The 7133-nt window shown below is 46.5% G+C and overlaps 1 protein-coding gene and 2 pseudogenes across 2 annotated transcripts in view; all 3 read left to right on the forward strand.

Moving 5' to 3' along the window:
* Positions 1-460: 460 nt before the first annotated feature.
* LOC116545291 lies at positions 461-702 on the forward strand (annotated as a pseudogene).
* Positions 703-5809: 5107 nt separating this feature from the next.
* Positions 5810-7133, forward strand: part of LOC116545288 (zinc finger protein 98-like) — a 37367-nt gene continuing 36043 nt past the window's right edge. The window contains exon 1 of one of the 2 annotated variants that reach the window (XM_032271866.1): positions 5810-5984. The gene's annotated coding sequence lies outside the window, so the exon portion shown is untranslated. The remainder of the gene's footprint in view (positions 5985-7133) is intronic. The other variant, XM_032271865.1, reaches the window with a different exon arrangement.
* Positions 6280-7133, forward strand: part of LOC116545285 — a 16682-nt pseudogene continuing 15828 nt past the window's right edge.

Here is a 7133-nt window from a genome sequence, read left to right on the forward strand (position 1 = left end):
TTTATTTATTTAGACAGTCTCATTCTGTCATGCAGGCTGGAGTGCAGTGGCACGGCTCGCTGCCACCTCAGCCTTCCAGGTTCAAATGATTCTCCTGTCTCAGCCTTCAGAGTAGCTGGGATTGCAGGTGCCCACCACCACACCCAGCTTATGTTTGTATTTTCACTAGAGATGGAGTTTTACCATGTTGGTCAGGCTGGTCTTGAACACCTGAACTCAGTGTAAGGGTAGCCGAGAGAAATGAGAATAGACACAAAGTCAGGTAAAAAAAGTTTTATTTACCTGCCAGGCTGCTCAGTAACAGTCAGAGGAGGCATCCCTGAGCTTAGGAGGGGTTTGTGGATGAGAGGGGCTTAATCTATTTACTGGTAACAGGCACAGAGATAGTCTGTTAACTTGTAACAGACCTACAATACATCATCCTGTGACTTTTGTAATGGCGGTCTTTAAAAAAAAGACAGAGGTAGCTCCTTCCTTTTACCTCGTTGCCTTTCTGAGAGCAAGATGGGTCACCAGCAGCTGTACTGGAGAAACCCGCGAAAATTCGGCCAGGGTTCTCGCTCTTGTTGAGTCTGTTCAAACCGGCAATATGGTCTCAATATGTGCCGCCAGTGTTTCCGTCAGTACGCGAAGGATGTAGGTTTCATTAAGTTGGACTAAAGGATCTTCAAAGGATTATCTAAGACATCTACCATGAAAAACCATGAAATTTTTTGAAAAAAAAAAAAAATTTTTTAAAAAACCAAAAAAAAAAAAAAAAAAAAAGACAGAAACCAGGATTTTTTACAGATATATGTCAAACAGGAATTTACAAGTATGGATAACCAACACATGTTTTCCCTGTTCTCCCCTGAGCTGCCCAGATGGCTGTAATCAGGCTTTGCATAATTGCCACCCATCTGGCAGCCTTGGTGTGGTTCCTAGGTAGAGGTTCAGGAGTGCAGTTGCAGAGCAATCAGAGGGGTGAAGGGGTCCAGCCTTCACAGCTTGTCCCTACCACTCAGGTAATCTGACCACCTCAGCCTCCCAAATTGCTAGGATTACAGGCATGAGTCACCATGCCTGGCTGTCAAAAAGTTTTTATTTATTTATTTTTTTGAGACAGAGTCTTACTCTGTCACCCAGGCTGGAGTGCAGTGGTGTGATCTCGACTCACTGCAACCTCTGCCTTTTGGGTTCAAGTGATTCTCCTGCCTTAGCCTCCCAAGTAGCTGGGACTAAAGGTGCCCACCACCATGCCTGGCTAATTTTTTGTGTTTTTAATAGAGACAGGCTTTCACCATGTTAGCCAGGATGGCCTTGATCTTCTGAACTCGTTATCTGCCCGCCTTGGCCTCCCAAAGTGCTGGGATTACAGGGGTGAGCCATCATGCCTGGTCCAAAAAGTATTTTTAACCCTTTGACATATTTGACAGACTTCCCGATATCAAATTTCACCTTAAAAATTGTCTTCTTTTGTTGCATGATGTGGTTTACACCTGTAATCCCAGAACTTTGGGAGGCTGAGGCAGGCGGATCACAAGGTGAGAAGTTCAAGACCAGCCTGGCCAACATAGTGAAAACCCATCTCTACTAAAACTACAAAAAATTAGCGAGGTGTGGAGGCAGACACCTGTAGTCCCAGCTACTCAGGAGGATGAGGCAGGAGAATCACTTGAATCCAGGCAGTGAACAGTGTTTGTAGTGAGCTGAGACTGTTCAACCACACTCCAGCATGTGCAAAACAGGGAGAGTCTATATCAAAAAAAAAAAAGGCCGGGCACAGTGGTTCATACCTGTAATCCCAGCACTTTGGGAAGTCAAGTTGGGCAGATTATTTAAGGTCAGGAGTTTAAAACCAGCCTGGCCAACATGTGAAACCTTGTCACTACTAAAAATACAAAAATCAGCGGGGGTTGGTGATGGGCGCCTGTACTCCCAGCTACTTGGGAGGCTGAGGAAGGAGAATCGCTTGAGCTCAGGAGGTGGAGGCTGCAGTGAGCTGAAATTGCACCACTGCACCCCCTGCCTGGGAGACAGAGTGAGAGTCTGTTTCAAAAAAAATAAGTTGTCTTTTGTTTTTGACCCCTAAGTTTTGGATGCCACAGAGGGACAATGCGGCATCTAAATGTATAAGAAATAAATGTATTTGATACGTTGAATTAGATGGGAAGCATTGTCAAATTAAAAATGATGTTTGGGTCAGGTGTGGTGACTCATGCCTATTATCATTGCAATTTGGGAGGCCAAAGCAGGCAGATCGCTTGTGGTAAGGAGTCCAAGACTAGCCTGACCAACGTGGCGATACCCTGTATCTACCAGAAAAAAAAATAAATAAATAAATAACCAGGTGTGTTTGTGTGTGCCTGTAGTCCCAGCTACTTGGGAAGCTGAGGCAGGAGAATCACTTGAACCAGGGAGGCAAAGGTTGTAGTTAGCCGAGATTGTGCTGTTATAAGTAAAATTTTGATGCCACAAAGAAAATAGCACTCAAAGATATGTCCTCTCAGCAAGGCAGTTTATTTCTATAAGAGGGTGCAGTGCACAAGGACAGAGCAATGATAACTGCCACACATTTGGACAAGGTGGGACGGGGTACTTATGCCTGACGGGGGGTCGTCCCTGCTGCTGTGTCCTGTGTCGTCCCATATTGGCTAGGGTTAGACTGCACAAGCTAGACTAATCCCGATTGACTATTTTAAAAAGAGCAAGGGTCCAAGCTGGAGTAGCAGAGTGGGTGTTTTGGTGGGAAGAACGATTTAAGGGGGTGTCACATAAAGTAGCTAGGGGTTATCAGGTGAGTGGGATGAGTCAGGATGGAGTGGGGGGCTGGGGGAACAGATGTGAACTACTCATGAACCAGTGGAGAAGGTTGTTTACTGGAAGTTAAGCTTTAAAATAGAGATTTAAAGAATAAGAGAGCTGAACATACTGACATACTGTTTCTTTGAAGACAAACTTGGGGTTCACTATAGCAGTGCCACTGCACTCAAACTTGGGCAACAGAGTTAGACTCCATCTCAAAAAAAAGTAAATAATAATGCAATAAAATAATGTTGGACCTTCTTTTTTTTTTTTTAAAGATGGGGTTTCACCATGATGGCCAGGCTTGTCATGAACTCCTGACCTCAGGTGCTCCACCCACCTCGGCCTCCCAAAGTGCTAGGATTACAGGCGTGAGCCACTGCACCCGGCACTGTTGGACCTTCATCTTTTTTTTTTTTTTGAGATGGAGTTTCACTCATGTTACCCAGGCTAGAGTGCAATGGCGCGATCTCAGCTCACCGCAACCTCTGCCTCCTGGGTTCAGGCAATTCTCCTGCCTCAGCCTCCTGAGTAGCTGGGATTATAGGCACGCACCAGCATGCCCAGCTAATTTTTTGTATTTTTAGTACAGACGGGGTTTCACCGTGTTGACCAGGATGGTCTCGATCTCTTGACCTCGTGATCCACTCGCCTTGGCCTCCCAAAGTGCTGGGAATACAGGCTTGAGGCACTGCGCCCGGCCAAACCTTCTTAACTCATATTTACATAATATACTATTAATAGTTAAAAATTGTAAGTAATTTCAAACATCTAATATATCTAAGTGTATGTTAGTACTCATAATTATGGTTATTACAATAAATTATTGTAGACTGCTGATGTAATTATTTTTTTTTCCTTTTTCTTTTTTTTGAGACAGAGTCTCATTCTGTTGCTTAGACTGGAGTGCAATGGCGGGATCTCCGCTCACTGCAACCTTGGCCTCCAGGGTTCAAGCAATCCTCTTGCCGCAGCCTCCTGAGTAGCTAGGATTACAGGAATGTGCCACCACGCTAGGCTAGCTTTTGTATTTTAGTAGAGACTGGGTTTCACCGTGGCCAGGATGGTCTTAATCTCCTAACCTCATTATCTTGCCTGCCTCAGCCTCCCAAAGTGCTGGGATTACAGGCATGAGCCAGTGCGCCTCGTGTGTTTCTTGTTTTTAATGTTTGGCTAGTAGGAAATTTAAAATTTACATGTGGCTCACATTTTATTTTGAAGGATATGTCGTTTTAAGAATCTTAGGTTGGGCTGGCTCATGCTTGTAATCCCAGCACTGCGAGTCCAAGGTAGGCGGATCACGAGGTCAGAAGTTTGAGACCAGCCTATCCAATATGATGAAACTCCGTTTCTACTAAAAAATAAAAAAAATAATTAGCCGGGCATGGTGGCGCACGCCTGTAGCCCCAGCCACTCAGGAGACTGAGGCAGGAAAGTCTCTTGAACGCAGGAGGTGGAAGTTGAGGTGAGCCGACATGGTGCCACTGCACTCCAGCCAGGGTGACAGAGTGAGCCTCCGTCTAAAAAAAAAAATTCAGGTTGGCCAGGTGTAGTGGCTCACGAATGTTATCCCAGGACTTTGGGAGGCGGAGGCAGGTGAATCATAAAGTCAGGAGTTCGAGACCAGCCTGGCCAAGCCAGTGAAACCCCATCTCTATTAAAAATACAAAAAGTAGCCGGGCCTGGTGGTGACCGCCTGTATTCCCAGCTACTCGGGAGGCTGAGGCAGAGAATTGCTTGAATCCAGGAGGCGGAGGTTGCAGTGAGCCACAATAGCACCACTGCACTCCACCCTGGGCGACAGAGACTCCGTCTCAAAAATTACATTAATAAAATACAATAAAGTATCAAGTTATCGGGGTGTGGTGACTCACGTCTGTAATCCCAGCACTTTGGGAGGCCAAGGTGGGCGGATTACCTGAGGTCAGTGCAAACTTGCGCGCTCTGAATGAAGAGACCCCCAAACAGGCTTTGTGTGAGCAACATGGCTGTTTATTCTAAACACCTGGGTGCAGGTGGGCTGAGGTTGGAAATTAAGTCAGCAAAGGGCGGTGGGATAGGGGTTGGTTTTATAGCTTGTGGGGGAGGCAGTGGAAAATTACAAAAGTTAAGTTTAGGGTGGGTTTTCTGCAAGCTGGGAGGGGGTCATAGGGTGTGGCCTCATGAGGTTGGCCAAGGTCTGTTACAAATTCTAATGGCCTTGTCAGTTGAGGCCTGAATAAAAAATAGAAGAATGTCTCAAGTTAGTTAGGCACCGCAGGGGTTGATCCGTTCTTTCAGAAACTCATCTAGGGTGTAGGTGCAGGTCACAGAGATTACCATGCAGTTCACGGGGGCGAGGTCAGACCTTACAGTCAGGAGTTGGAGACCAGCCCGGGCAACATCATCAAACCCCATCTTTACTAAAATGCAAAAAAATTAGCTGGGCATGATGGTCCATTTCTGTAATCCCTGCTACTCCGCAGAAGAATAACTGGAACCCGGGAGGCAGAGGTTCCAGTAAGCCGAGATCGCGCCATCCTACTCCAACCTGGGCAACAGAGCAAGACTGTCGCAACAAAAAAAAAACCAAAAAACAAAACACAAAACTAAACAAAACAAAAATCTCAGGCTGCCTGCTCAATGGACCCCCAGAAGCCAGCAAAATTATAAAAGCTGAAATTTAAAAATAATTGTTATTCTACTATTTTCATGTGTGAACAACCATATATTGTATTTACAAATACAGAAGAACTTATACACAAGGCTAAGGGCAAACACCCTCTGGGGTGGTCCTGGCTCAGCTCAGGGAGGAAGCCCTGCCTGAAAAGCCTGCACCTTTAGCTGTCACTCTTTCTTTTCTTTTCTTTTGTTTTTTTTGAAGCCAGTCAAATTTAGCAGTGGGGGGTTGTATTGTCACTCTTTCTTAATTCAGCTTCATTTGGTCATGTCTTCTGTCACTCAGGACCCTAGGGGGCAGGGTCTTAAAACTTATCCAATCAGCGACGCGTCCCTGGGAACCAATCAGGCAGCAGCAGGAGAGGAAAGGCGGCTTTGAGGATTTGGCCGGGGCTTTGTCTCTTGCCGGCGCCGAAGTTTTGGGTCTCATTTTTGCTGTTCTGTTTCCTCTGCTACTAGAGGTCCAGTCTCTGTGGCCTTGTCACCCGCTGGTACTGGAGATCCACAGTTAAGACGTCAGGACCCCCGGATACCTAGAAATGGTATGAGTACCTGTTCGACTTCCCCGGAGGGGAAGGGGCCCCTTGGAACCGGTAGGAAGTGGCTGTGGCGAACTCCGGTCTCCCCCTAGTCAGCTCCACAATCTGTGCCCCAGTTCTCCTTGCCCAGCTAGACCTCAGTCCCCTTCAGCAAAAAGATGGCGGGTGGGCAGTGACTGTGCCCTGGCCTGGAACCTCTCTGGACAGCTCTGCACCCGCAGCGCCGCGTCTCTTCCAGATTGTCTCTCCCAGGGACAAGGGGAGGGTCATCAGGGGAGAATCGAGGTGCGGGTCATGAATGGGAAGATACGTCGGGCGGCCGCGTAGCTCAGTTGGTGAACTCCTGGTGCTCAACTGCCCAACGCCGCGGACTCGAATGGGAAGATACTTGGTTTGGTTTATGGGGTTCTCAGTTTCTCTTTTCTCCTATTAAAAATTTATGGGAATTGTTGCGAAAATACTTAAGAATTTATTTTATTTAATTAATTAATTTATTTTTTTTGAGACAGAGTCTCACGCTATCGCCAGGCGCCAGGCTGGAGTGCAGTGGCACAATCTCGGCTCACTGCAACCTCCACCTCCCGGGTTCAAGCAATTCTCCTGCCTCAGCCTCCCAAGTAGCTGGGACTACAGGCACACGCCACCACACCCAGCTAATTTTTGTATTTTTAGTAGAGACGGGGTTTCACCATGTTGGCCAGGATGGTCTCGATCTCTTGACCTGGTGATCCGCCCGCCTTGGCCTCTGAAAGTGCTGGGATTACAGGCTTGAGCCACTGCGCCCGGCAATATTTAAGAATTTAAACAAGGAGTGGTTCAAAAATTGTAGAGCTCCCAGCTGTGGGTTGTAGCTTGTGGTCCGTGGAAGGATCTTGGAGGAAAGATGCATGATAAAAATAACCAAATTCGGGGGGTGGGGATAATAAAAAAGAAAAAAAGGAAATAACCAAACCAAATTCATTAATCAGTTAGGTCCATTTGTGTAGTTTCTTTCTTTTTTTTTTTTTTAAGACGGGGTTTCACCATGTTGGTCAGGCTGGTCTTGAACTCCCGATCTCAGGTGATCCACCCACCTTGGCCTCCAAAGTGCATGGATTACAGGCGTGAGCCACCACGCCCGGCCCATTTATGTAGTTTTTTTTTTTTTTTTTT

The sequence above is a fragment of the Sapajus apella genome, unplaced genomic scaffold (genome assembly GCF_009761245.1).
Source record: "Sapajus apella isolate SASKATOON/1434 unplaced genomic scaffold, GSC_monkey_1.0 scaffold254, whole genome shotgun sequence".
Taxonomy (NCBI): domain Eukaryota; kingdom Metazoa; phylum Chordata; class Mammalia; order Primates; family Cebidae; genus Sapajus; species Sapajus apella.